Source organism: Bubalus kerabau, chromosome 1 (genome assembly GCF_029407905.1).
Source record: "Bubalus kerabau isolate K-KA32 ecotype Philippines breed swamp buffalo chromosome 1, PCC_UOA_SB_1v2, whole genome shotgun sequence".
Lineage (NCBI taxonomy): Eukaryota > Metazoa > Chordata > Mammalia > Artiodactyla > Bovidae > Bubalus > Bubalus kerabau.
In genome coordinates this window covers 214,903,722-214,917,246 of record NC_073624.1, presented here as the reverse complement: position 1 = coordinate 214,917,246, position 13,525 = coordinate 214,903,722, and the positions used below count along the sequence as shown (strand labels likewise).

Sequence of the window (13,525 nt, the reverse complement as noted above, 5' to 3'; positions counted from 1 at the left end):
AAGCAGCAGCACTGGATTCAGGGAGGCCAAGTTCAAATCCTATCTCCACCCCTCACTAGACCAGGGACCTTGGGAAAGACATACCTCCCCAAAGACACAAATTGGATCTGGAATTTTACATAAATCTCCTGAACTTAAAATGCTGGCAACTGATTTAGATATTTAAAACACTTCGAGAGGGCCAAACTAAACACATCTGTGGGCCAGAATCAGCTGGTGAGTGAAGGAGAGCAGCATAAAGCCCTCAGCACAATGGCTGGCACTCCATATGGGTGCTGGTTATTAATACCACAGCAGACTTGGGCCAGGTGAACAATTCTACCAGCAGCCACCTGAAGGCCTCCTCAGCAAGGCAGTGAGCTGTGCAGTAAGGAAGGTTCCTGACAACAGGACCCCTTGACTGCCAGGACCTCCTCCTACAGCTGTTTCCTGCTCCCCAGGACCAGTGTGACCTGTCAGCACACAGACCTGCACCCCACCCTCAGCCAGCTCCTCCGGAAAACACCCCAGAGTCCTCCTGGACAGCATGTTATTATGGGAGCAGATTTTGCGGCGGCTTAATTGGAATAATAACTAGGCTTCAGAGGGAAACCACTGCTTTGCTTCTTTTCTTTGAACCAAGTCTGTTCGAAAGGTCTCCCTGCCTCAGGTAAGCCTCTTCTCAGTGGCCAATGAAGCCTCAAAAGAGGCCTGGCCTCGCCTGTGGGACAAGGCTTTGCCCCATGACGTCCCCCTCCAACCCAGCACAGAGGACACTGAGGATTCTTACCAAAGCTGAAATCCAGGGCTACACGTGCAGGTGGGGGATGGGGGTGCCAAGACTTGATCTTGGCCTCTCGTTTTTCCTCTCTGCTGGCTCTCCTAACCTCTCCCAAAGCAACGTCTGCCCTAGGAGAATATTCAGGGTCATGAGGTACTTATTTTTAGGGACAGAAAGTACCACAAAGGAGACTCTGGGAAAGAAATGTCCCCTTTTCCTGCCATTGCCACCAGTCCGCTTGTACTCTCACACCTTCCCCAGCTATGAAGACACACACAGCTCTCCTCTGGGAGTGTGGATGTCCTAAAGTCCCCTCAGGGAGCAGCCTTGCTGTGCCTCCTCCACCCTACCGCTGACCCTTGGCAAGTGCAGTGGGTGCTCCCTCCAGAGCATGCGGAGAATCCAGCCACCTTCCCATCTTTACTGCTTCCACGCTGGCCCAGGCCAGTCTCATCTCTAGTAGGACTCCTCATTCATCCCCCAACTTCCATTACTGCTCCCTCATAATCCAGGATCCACACAGTAGCCAGAATGATCTTCAAAAAACATACATCAGATCATGTCATATGGCCTATTTCAAATCTTTCACAGGCTTCCTGTTGATCAAGGGCAACACTCAAGCTTCTAACCATAAGACTTTATATGATCTGGTACCTGCCTACTGCATATTGACCACCAGCCCATTTCCCACCACTTCCCAGTCGAACCAGCCTCCTTTCGTTTCCTGAAACAGACAGTCCGCGCCTCCAGACCTGTGCACAGGTGTGCTCTGTGCCTGTAATGGTCTATACAATCCAGGCACCTTGGGCTTTTCATCCTTCAAGTTTCGGCTTAAACATCACAGAGGTCTATGCCAGCTGCCTTATTTACAGAAAGCCCACCACCCAGTTACTCAGCTTCTTTAGGAGTGTTTGTTGAGCTACTTGTTGAATGTCCTTCTCCTTCAGAGTATGTGTTCGACAACAAGAAAAAGCGTACTGTTTGGATCCTTGCTTGTGCCCTTTCGAGTTGTACCTAGCACATAACAGGGGTTTGGTACACATGAAGTGCTGAGTGTGTTCTTGTCTCCTCCCTCCAGAAGTGTGGGGCCACACAGCCCAGCCAGCCTGCTCGCAGCCTGTGGGAGCAAACACCCCAGCCCAAGATTTCGACCTGTTTGCACAGCCCGCCTTCCCCATCTTAACCTCACACGTTTTCCAAGAGGCTTTATTTGGTTGGGCTCCTGGCTAATGATCAATGTCAACTCAGTAATAGGGCAGCAATTTGGTGGCAGATGTTTTCTTGGCAGCACTAGCCACTGGTCTTAGTGGGGACCTCAGGTCTGGACTTGAAACACCAATGCCCAGTGCCAGCCCCCTTTAAAGACCTCTCCGCAAATAAACTCAAATAAACACCCTGGGCCTCTATTAACGCCCCTCCAGCTGACCCTGGAAACAGTGGGTCTTTCAGGCCTGCTACTGCAGCAGCTCCCTGGGCAGTTAAAACACCCCAACCTGGCCTCCGGCCCCTCCTCTCTGGGGGCCACCAGGCCTGCCCAGCCTGCCACCACACACAGCAGGATTTCGTCTTCCTCCTTTAAAAAGGGGAGGAAAAGGCTTTCAAGCAGGCAATTTACCATTCCAGACACAATCTTTCAAAGAGAAACAAAAACTCTCCCTGTCTGAGGCAGACCGCTAAGGCGTGTGTGTAATAAGATGCTAATACAATTTAATGATATTTCGGCTGGAAAACCTGTCCTCAGAGCCTGCTTGTGTCGGGAAGGCCAGACATTCAGAAAACAAGAGCTGCACACTCTTAAACCGTTTTAAATGGGGGTCAAAGCCCCACTCTTTCCTATCTCTCATTAACTTTAATGCCTTCTCAGGGACAGTAACCGCTGTGACAACAGTGATTTTGTACACACAGATCCTCAGGCTTGCTTCTCCAATCACAGGGAATCCTAACCCTCCTCCAACACCCATCACTGCTCGCCTGTCCCAGGGGCACCCAGCTCCCCTAGAATACACTCTCCACACCCACCCTCCAGACCCAGTTCTGAGGACATGCCAAGGGGATCCTGGGAGACAGAAAGGGGCTTTGTCTACTTTGTCCTTCAGCACCTTCGCACCCTACCCTCCACCTCAGAGAGGGCAAAGTTCAGCCCACTCACTCCACAAATGACTGCCCATTGGCAACTGCAGGGTCCTTCTGGTTCCTTCTTCAGAGAAGGGAGCTGGCTCTCTGGCCTACCTTAAAGGGGAGAGGTCAAATGTCAGCTCCATTTGGGTCCTATCCAGGTATTAATAGTAAGAATAGCTAATACCAATCAGGTGCTTATCCCATGCCCGGCTTTGTGCTCAGTCTTCTTTATGCAACATATCACTTAATCCACACACCCACCATGAGGTAGGTACTGTCAGTAACCACAGTTGCAGATGAAGAAACTGAGGCATGGAGCAACTGCCACAGCTGGTGACTGCAAAGCCAGCACTCAAACCTAGGCTGTCTGACCTTAAAGAGAGCACCCTGCCCCCCACCTGGGGGGTGGAGGGGTACAGCACCCAGTGCACAGATCTACAACTTGGAGTATGGTTGGGGTACTCCAGGTTCTTGTGGGTTTCCTGAGAATCTTCCTGGGTTCCTCAACTTGGAGACACATAGTGAGGATCTTACATGGAGGACAGGGCAAGGCACGGATATTCCCCTCTTCACAACTTCAACTTGGCCTCCCTTTAGAGACCCCAAAGGGAAAACTGTGAGTCCCAAAAAGAGCCTGCTGGATGAGCTGTGAAGAATTTGGACTGGAAGCCTCTGATTGGGTCTTGGGTGTAAGATAAGTACCTCCCTGATAACTGGAACAACGATTAATCAGAATACCCTGCCCCCAACCTCAAGGATGTGGAAATCAGTGCCAAAAGCCTAACCTCAAGATTCTGGAAGGACTTGGGGGTTGGGGATCAGAGTCCCACCTCACCTGTCAACAAAAGCTAAGTGGAGATTTCCGACTGCCTCTTGGATCAGTGTTATTGGCCATTCTGCCAGGCCATTTAGGGAAAGGAAAAGCACGTTGGATGGGAAATGTTCTGGAAACATTTGCTGCATCCCGAGCCCAAATAACTCTACCCTTAAACACTTCAACTCCAAAAGTGCTGGGGAGACCCTTGGCTAAACAGTTTCAAAACCAACACTCACTCCAAGTCTTGCTGCCTGGGGCGAGGACTTCCCTCAGTGTGGCATTTGCTGTGGAACCAAATGCTTTTCCACTCTAGACAACAGCCAACAGCACTTGGGACAAGTGAGAGGCCTCCAGATCAAACAAACATCCCTTTTTTCCCCTACCATGCAAACTTTCTCAATAAATTATTCGCCCACTTCGGATCAAAGCCTGTTTTTGCAGCCTGTGACCTAAAAAGCAAATAGCATCTCTTAAACATGAAAGCCCTCCTCCCTGCCTGGGTCGGCTTTATTACTCATTCCTTCCTCTTACAGTTATTCTGTTGTTATTTTCCTTCTCTGCTTGTTAGATCGTTCTGCGAGTCCCAACCCGCCTGAGGAAGATGGGACAGGAGAGATGGTGCCTTCACTTGGGGCCCTAAGGTGGGAAAGGAAGTCAGGGTAGGGGAGAAGCCAGTACCCTGGGAACCCAGGAAACAGGGCCAGGCCCGGTTGGCAGCTCCCTGCCCAGCTCTTCTGCCAAATGTCCTACTGGGAATTTTACCAGTGAAGGGAGGGAGTTAATGTCACCCTGGGAGGAGAGGCCAGGAGGCCCTACCACCACCCAGGCCCAAGACTAAGTTAGCAAACATAAACATTAAAGGGACATCCTGACAGCCTGTCTGGCCTCAAAGCTCAGGGTTCCTCCCCCTTGCAACAAAGGCAAGGTAGCAGTCAGTTGTGTCCTCTCAGCTCCTCAGCTAGGAGTGCAAACGCGATGCCTCCTGGTGACCCCTGCAAACTTAAGCCCCTGTATAAAACTTCATGTCTTGGAATTCCAAAGTGGGGGAGGACGAGAAAGAATGCTAAGCGCGAGGGCAAGGTTTGGGAATTTGCAGAGACCAGAGGCGCCGGATGCTTCCTGCCCTTGGCACTGAGCAAAGGGAAACACAGCCCTTCCCGCCCCACCAGCGCAGGGCATGAAACCAGAAGACAAGGTGCTAAGGAAAAACGTCCCGGCCGGCAGCAAAGGCTAAGGGGATTGGGAGGGGGGTGGCGCGCGCCTCCAGCCTGCCCCTAAAGGTAGTCCGCGGGACAGCAGGCTGGAGGCGCGCCGGCGTGATTCTGACCGCGGGAGCCGGGAGGAGGAGCCGGAGGTGGCTGCGGGGGGCTCCAGCCCTGGCTGGAAGCGGTTCGGGCAGGGGGTGGCGCCGGGAGGTGGCCTTGACCCGGGAGCGGAAGGAGGAGCTTAGGTATAACGGGTGAGAGTAGTTGAGCCCCTTGGGGGTGGCAGCTGTGTGTGGTGGGGGACAGAGAGTGTGTGTGGGGAGGGTGGGTGTCCTGGGCCTCTAGAAGCTACAGTGAAGCCTTCCTGCTTGTCTCGCAGACATCCTCCTTTTCTGACATTAAAGCTACGAACCACCAAGCTGACCCCCTCTATCCATGGCCTGAAGCACAGGGTATCTCAGGGGCCAGGGATAAGCAGGAAGGGACCGGAGGGAGCCACAAGTCTGCACCCAGGCGGAGAGGAGGCGGGCAGAAGCCGCTCCGCAGGCGCAGGCGAGTGGGTGGGAAGGAGGGAGGGAGAGAGGGAGGAAGGAGGTGAGGCCGGGAAGATGCCACTGCTGGGGGCGGGGCGGGGCCGGGGATCCGGGAGAGGGACTGCAGCGGTGCTTGGTGGGGGCGGGGGCTGCAATGTCACTCATTTGGGGGTCAGGCGTGTAAGTCCCAAGCTCGGGGCGCCACTTGCCTACATCTTCCCAGTACCACCCAGGAATCGGGGCGGAGGCGGAGGGCAGGGGACTGCAGAATCGTCCCCTGAGCGGGACGCGAACCGGCAGAGTTGGGAGAAGGTAAACAAGGGCCACGCCCCCTGCCGTCGCCCCGCGGGCGCGCACCCGCCGCTCCGGCGGCCGCCGGTACATTTCCACTCCCAGCAGCGTTTCTCCCCCGCTGGACTCCCGCGCAGCCCTGGACGGGGGGGCTGCCCCCGACCCCAGCCCGCGCCCCCCGCGCTCCCCGCGCTGGAGCTGTGAACCCTCCATACTCACCTGGAAAGGGTATCCCCCGCCCCTCCAAAAAACTGCTTAATTTGTGCAGAGCCTCCGCGCCCAGGAACCGAGCATGCTGCCCCCGCGTGCATAGCCCGCGTGCACCCAGCCGGGAGAGGGGGCGACAGGGCGGAGGCGGTGGCCCCCGGAAGGTGTCTGGGACCGGACCGGCTGCACGTGAGCCCAGCGCGGGGTCATGTGCACCGGCTCGACCCGGTTCGGCGCCCGGACGTGCTGCGTATCAACAAAATGAAACTCGGAGAGACAGGAGGGCAGATAGCCCCGGGTCCTCCGAACCCACGTCCCCGGCCGCGCGACCTCCTCTCCGCACAGGTCTCCAGCCGCAGCCCCTCCGCCAAGTTGCAGCCCAGGCGCGCCCCCGCCCGCCCGCGCCCCCTCCCCGGCCCAGGGGCGCTTTGCCGCAGTCATTAATAAAGAAGGTCGCCAAGCTCACCCTTCCAAAAGTTGTTGTTGCATGCGCCCCTCTCAGCCTCCCCGCAATGTACTCTTTAAAACACGACTGACCAACATGCGCAATCTCCCCTGTGCTGTGCATCGGCACCCCCCCCCCCCTCCGCGCGCGCGCTGGCTTCCTAGAACAGGCAGCCAGCAGGAGAGAGAGGGAGCGAGCGAGCAAGAGAGAGAGAGGGAGCGAGAAGCGCTGGCAGATCTGTTGCAAAAACACAAAATAACGCCGTGGAGATGCGCAGGGCCAGTTGCCGGGGGCTGGATCTTACCTTGCTCCGCGGTGCCCTTCCGAGGGGCGCTACCCACGGTTACGCGCCGCGGCTGGGGCCGGCGTGGGAAGGATGCTCCTGAAACCCGGAGCTCCTGGGGCCGGCGCGGGCGGGCGGGGGGCGCGCATCCATCCGGGGTCGTGGCGAAGGAGGCGGCCGGGGCCGTGGGGTCCCCGGCACCGCACCCTGGCCGGGGACGGTCAGCCCGCTGGACCTAAGCCCTTGACGCTAGGAGTGGGCGCAAAGTAACTCCATGGACGCCTCTCACCCACCCCCCCAAATAGCCTCCAACTGCGATGGCCGCGGTCGGCACCATTCACCAACCCCCCTGTGTATGTTTCTGTTTCTTTTTAAACCAAGACTTCCTTGTGATCTCTTTAGAAAAAAAAAAATGTGTTGGGGTGGGGGTGGGGTGGGGGCAGGCGGGAGGAGCGAGGGAGGGGGAGTAGCCACTTTTTTCTTATTCACTCGGATCTCCACTCCTGACCCCCCCGTCCACCCCCCCGCCCAGTTGTTTGGCTCCAGCAGCGGGTTCAGGTAGCGTTGCAGGCCTCCGGGTGGAGGGTACCCTGCTGGGCCGCCCTCTTGCCTGCACCTCGGGCCTGTACTCCCCACGGGCTCTGGGGCGCCCCCAGCCCGCCCTGTCCCCAGGGCCGGGCCCAAGCGGCGGCTGCGCCCGTGCAAGTCCCATCAGGTCTGCTCACACTTCACACACTCACACACATACCCCGCCCCTCCACTCTCACTCACACTTTCTGCTCACACCCCGCCCCCTTCGCGCCCCAGACCGGGGCGGCGCCCCCCGCAACCTTTAAAAAAAAAAAAAAAAGGCAAGCTTATACTTAAAAAAATCTTTTGGCGCCATATTAATGACGTACTTAAAATTTGCCATTTCTCCCTGCGTCAAAAAGACGTTTCTTTGCAAATAACAGCCTGAAGGCGACACTCGCGGAGGGAACGATGTTTGCACAGAGCACCCCGCCTCCCGGGGTTCCAGCGCTGGAAGACCCTCGCTCTAGGCCCTGCTGGTTAAATCGCTGGTTTAAAAATGCGAAACGAATAAATCGCGTGGCGTTTTGCAGCGCCAGAAGTGAGCAGAAAGTGCTGGCAGGAGCGGAGGGGAGGGGCGCGCGCGACTCTGGGGGAGGGGGCGCGGCTCTCCTCCCCCACCCAGAGCAGATGGAAACTAACATTCCGGGTTGGGGAAACTTGAAATTGTGGGCCACCTCAAGAAGGAGGGGCGGTCCGTAGAGAGGGTCCCTCTCGGGTTCGTCGCCCCCTCCCCCCGCCTGAGTGCCTCCTGGCACCCGGCTCAGCCCCGCATTTCCGGGGGGTAGGGAAGGCAGTGATGGGTGAGTGGGTGGGTGGCTGCACGTCCTGGTTCCAGTAGGAGTTTGCCCGAGGGTATCCACTTCCCCCTTGCTCCTTCCCACTCCCCTTAAAGGGTTAAAAACCAAGGGGCAACTTCCAAGGATTGGCACTTGGCGAGGAAGCGGGGCGCCCCTCTCCCCACCCTTCGCCTCCTCGCCCCTCCTCCTCCGGCTCCACTTCCCGACTTGACCTTGTGGTGCACAAACAGTGCGCTGGGATCCTCGCAGTTTCTGGAAGAAGAGCTTGCGCTCGCCAGGCAGGCGGGCTGTCGGGCGGCTCTCGGGCGCTGGCGGGGCCTTGGGTCCGTTCCCGGAGCCGCGGGCCACACCCACCCAGCCCGCTGCGCCCGCCGCACTCACCTTCTCTCGAGGAAGGAGCTTGGCTGGCCTTCTGGATGGGGAGAAGTGGGGGGCAAACTGCAGCCTTCTCAGATGCTCCCAGCTAGGGAGGGAGGGGGTGGTCTGGACTCAGGCGGGGTTTGGGGGAGGGGGAGACCTGGGAGCCAGGCCCAATATCCTCAAAGCATCATTGCCAACTTTTTCTAACCCCTCCTTTTTGGCTGTCCCTCAAAGATGATCCAATAATTTCTTCAACCTCACCTTTGACTTTGAAGGCACGTGGGTGAGTTGTGAACTGAAACAGGAACCGCTTCCCCTCTCCAAGACTGAAGGTTGTTTATCCTTTCTTTCCCCTCCACCCCTTCTGTGGAAAGATAAATATTCAATTTACATAAGATGACATTTATGTGACAATTAAGGAGATTCCCTGATGGAATGTTGTGAACACATTTGCTTATAGGAGAAATAAATCCAATAATAAACAAACTCATAATAACAGCACAAATCCTCAGACAGGGCAGATTGTCTACACAACAAAGAGGAAGATGATGGATGCTGAAATAAGCACTTTTTGCCACAGGAAAGAAATACGAGCTCCAAGGGAGTCACTGCAACATTTCTCTTCCTTGGCCTTCATTCACAAAGTCCAGGGAGGCTTGCCAGCAAGATTGAGGGGCTGGGTATCACCTCCCAGTTAGATTTGCTCCAGCGTTCAGTAGTCAGTTGGTAGGTTTTTCCGAACCTCAAGCTCAGTGCCCAGAAACAGGTGTCCCAGACTGTGAGCATGTAACAAAATGGTTAAATAGGGAGGCTCTAATCCTGGCTCTGCAGTTCCAAGGCTGCTTCATATGGGCAGGTGTATCCATCTCTGGGTCTCTTTCTCCTCCTCTGTAGAATGGGGTGGTTGGAGGCTTCCTGAGGCCATATATATATATATGGCCTATATATATATATATATATGGACTATAAGTGTATAGCAGGGCCTGACTCAGTGTATACAGTGCACAGTAGCACTTTTCCTGGTGCCTACATTTTGGAAGGGTGCGAATACACTCCCTGAAAGCTGTTAGCACTGAGAAACTGAGGGACATATATAAGATCTCCCACTGTGGGCCAAAGGGAAGGCTAGGAGAAAAAACTGAATGATTGCGGACTTCATGGTCACTGTCCCGATGGTAGCTGCGTATCTGAGGTGAGAAGGGAGCTACCAAGTTACAGGGGCACAGTTGAAGGGAACTGCTCTTCTTAGAGCTAGTTGTAGAGGGTTTACGTGTAGGAGAGCACTGGACAGGCTCCTCCTCTTAGCCATCCTGATCCCATGGCAAGCAGTTGTTAAATGACCTAGAGGAAGAAGAGGGAGTGAATGACCATTTATAGGGCACGTGCTCTGGGCTGTGGACTGTTAGTCATCCTACTTCATCCTCAGGAAAACCGCATGTTACCTATTCAAAAGATTCAGCAACTTGCCAACAAACAGCAAGTGGTAGCAGAATAGGTACCTAGTTCAGCAGACCCCAGGACCCGTGTGTTTTCCATTTTACCACACTGCCAAAAATAAAAAGTATTAGCATGACTGGTTTGATTGGGGATGGGAGCCTGATTGCTCCATTGGCAAGAAATAATTGTATGAGCAGCACTTTTTCTCTGAGGTGGTTTCCCTGACTTTGGGTGAGATCCAGGTCACCTAAATAGTCCTTGGAAGGTACTTCTTGTTTAGGATGGGGTGCTCCGTTAGAATCCTTGACTTTGCACACTTCTGTGCTACTGTTTAAGGTTAACCTTGGAAATGTAAATAGAATGATAGCATGGAAGCTAATTATAACTCCTCAATCCTTGTTAAAATTTTCACAAATCATTCATTAACTTTTTACAGAAAAAAAAAAAAAAGAGAAACTTGGTGTCCTTGGAGATGTAATCATTAATTATTTTCAACAAATATTTATTGAGTGCCTACTGTATGTTAAGCATCATTCTAGGTGCTGGGAATACAGCACAAACATGATAGAAAATATGCCTATTCTCTAGAGGTGGAGCCAAGATGGTGGAGAGGGAAGACACAGAGTCAGTGTCTCCTCACACAGAGGATATCCACCACACTGCTGGTCAGGGACCTCCGACAACCAGGCAGACAGGAGGAACCCATAAGCAACCAGAAACCAACACAATATTGCAAAGAAATTATCCTCCAACTAAAAAAAAAGCCTATTCTGACTTTCTAGTTAAAGGAAATACATAATTTTTTTAAAGTTGAAAAAAACTTATATTTGAAGGTTAGTAGGTACCGTGGAGAAGAATTAAGTAGAAAGGGGGATAGGGAATGTGAGGATGCAATTTAAATAGAGTCCTCAGGGAAAATCTTGCTGAGAAGATAGCTTTTGAGTAAAAGGAGATGAAGGAATGAGTTGTGAAGGTTTATAGAGGAAGAGCATTCTGAGCTAGGGATTCTTTTTTTTTTTTTTTCTTTCTTTTTTATTTTTTAAATTATGAAACTATGATAACACATTTACAGGAGACTTGGAAAATCTCCAAGACTGACGAGTCATGGTGGAGAGATCTGACAGAATGTGGTCCACTGGAGAAGGGAATGGCAAACCACTTCAGTATTCTTGCCTTGAGAACCCCATGAACAGTATGAAAAGGCAAAATGATAGGCTACTGAAAGAGGAATTCCCCAGGTCGGTAAGTGCCCAATATGCTACTGGAGATCAGTGGAGAAATAACTCCAGAAAGAATGAAGAGATGGAGCCAAAGCAAAAACAATACCCAGTTGTGGATGTGACTGGTGATAGAAACAAGGTCTGATGCTGTAAAAAGCATACATAGGAACCTGGAATGTTAGGTCCATGAATCAAGGCAAATTGGAACTGGTCAAACAGGAAATGGCAAGAGTGAATGTCAACATTCTAGGAATCAGTGAACTAAAATGGACTGGAATGGGTGAATTTAACTCAGATGACCATTATATCTAATACTGTGGGCAAGAATACCTTAGAAGAAATGGAGTAGCCATCATGGTCAACAAAAGAGTCCGAAATGCAGTACTTGGATGCAATCTCAAAAATGACAGAATGATCTCTGTTCGTTTCCAAGGCAAACCATTCAATATCACGGTAATTCAAGCCTATGCCGCAAGCAGTAACGCTGAAGAAGCTGAAATTGAATGGGTCTATGAAGACCTACAAGACCTTTTAGAACTAACACCCAAAAAAGATGTCCTTTTCATTATAGGGGACTGGAATGCAAAAGTAGGAAGTCAGGAACACCTGGAGTAACAGGTAACTTTGCCCTTGGAGTACAGAATGAAGCAAGGCAAAGGCTAATAATAGAGTTTTGCCAGGAGAACACACTGGTCATAGCAAACACCCTCTTCCAACAACACAACAGAAGACTCTACACATGGACATCACCAGATGGTCAACACTGAAATCAGATTGATTATATTCTTTGCAGCCAAAGATGGAGAAGCTCTGTACAGTCAGCAAAAACAAGACTGGGAGCTGACTGTGGCTCAGATTATGAACGCCTTATTGCCAAATTCAGACTTAAATGGAAGAAAGTAGGGAAAACCACTAGACCATTCAGATATGACCTAAATCAAATCCCTTATGATTATACAGTGGAAGTGAGAAATAGATTTAAGGGCCTAGATCTGATAGACAGAGTGCCTGATGATCTATGGACGGAGGTTCGTGACATTGTACAGGAGACAGGGATCAAGACCATCCCCATGGAAAAGAAATGCAAAAAACCAAATGGCTGTCTGAGGAGGACTTACAAACAGCTGTGAAAAGAAGAGAAGCGAAAAGCAAAGGAGAAAAGGAAAGATATAAGCATCTGAATGCAGAGTTCCAAAGAGTAGCAAGGAGAGATAAGAAAGCCTTCCTCAGCAATCAATGCAAAGAAATAGAGGAAAACAACAGAATGCGAAAGACTAGAGATCTCTTCAAGAAAATCAGAGATACCAAGGGAATAATATTTCATGCAAAGATGGGCCCGATAAAGGACAGAAATGGTATGGACCTAACAGAAGCAGAAGATATTAACAAGAGGTGGCAAGAATACACAGAAGAACTGTACAAAAAAGATCTTCATGACCCAGATAATCATGATGGTGTGATCACTGACCTAGAGCCAGACATCCTGGAATGTGAAGTCAAGTGGGCCTTAGAAAGCATCACTACGAACAAAGCTAGTGGAGGTGATGGAATTCCAGTGGAGCAATTTCAAATCCTGAAAGATGATGCTGTGAAAGTGCTGCACTCAATATGCCAGCAAATTTGGAAAACTCAGCAGTGGCCACAGGACTGGAAAAAGTCAATTTTCATTCCAATCCCAAACAAAGGCAATGCCAAACAATGCTCAAACTACCGCACAATTGCACTCATCTCACATGCTAGTAAAGTAATGTTCAAAATTCTCCAAGCCAGGCTTCAGCAATACGTGAACCGTGAACTTCCTGATGTTCAAGCTGGTTTTAGAAAAGGCAGAGGAACCAGAGATAAAATTGCCAACATCCACTGGATCATGGAAAAAGGAAGAGAGTTCCAGAAAAACACCTACTTCTGCTTTATTGACTATGCTAAAGCCTTTGCCTGTGTGGATCACAATAAACTGTGGAAAATTCTGAAAGAGATGGGATTACCAGACCACCTGACCTGCCTCTTGATAAACCTATATGCAGGTCAGGAAGCAGCAATTAGAACTGGACATGGAACAACAGACTGGTTCCAAATAGGAAAAGGAGTACATCAAGGCTGTATATTGTCACCCTGCTTATTTAACTTATATGCAGAGTACATCATGAGAAATGCTGGACTGGAAGAAGCACAAGCTGGAATCAAGATTGCCAGGAGAAATATCAATAACCTCAGATATGTAGATGACACCACCCTTATGGCAGAAAGTGAAGACGAACTCAAAAGCCTCTTAATGAAAGTGAAAGATGAGAGTGAGAAAGTTGGCTTAAAGCTCAACATTCAGAAAACTTAAGATCATGGCATCTGGTCCCTTCACTTCATGGGAAATAGATGGGGAAACAGTGGAAACAGTGTCAGACTTTATTTTTTGGAGCTCCAAAATCACTGCAGATGGTGACTGCAGCCATGAAATTAAAAGACACTTACTCCTTGGAAGGAA

The 13,525-nt window shown here is 51.5% G+C and overlaps 1 protein-coding gene across 11 annotated transcripts in view; it reads right to left on the bottom strand.

Annotated features, from left to right (window-relative positions):
* JADE2 (jade family PHD finger 2) overlaps positions 1–8,718 on the bottom strand; it is a 51,402-nt gene extending 42,684 nt beyond the window's left edge. For 5 of the 11 annotated variants that reach the window (XR_008704476.1, XM_055553858.1, XM_055553922.1 and 2 more), the window contains exon 1: positions 6,398–6,497. The gene's annotated coding sequence lies outside the window, so the exon portion shown is untranslated. Of the gene's footprint in view, positions 1–5,943; positions 6,354–6,397; positions 6,498–6,680; positions 7,061–7,558; positions 8,217–8,241; positions 8,395–8,650 lie in introns of those variants that run through there. The other 6 variants (XM_055553885.1, XM_055553914.1, XM_055553895.1 and 3 more) reach the window with 6 other exon arrangements.
* Between the last annotated feature and the right edge of the window lie 4,807 nt (positions 8,719–13,525).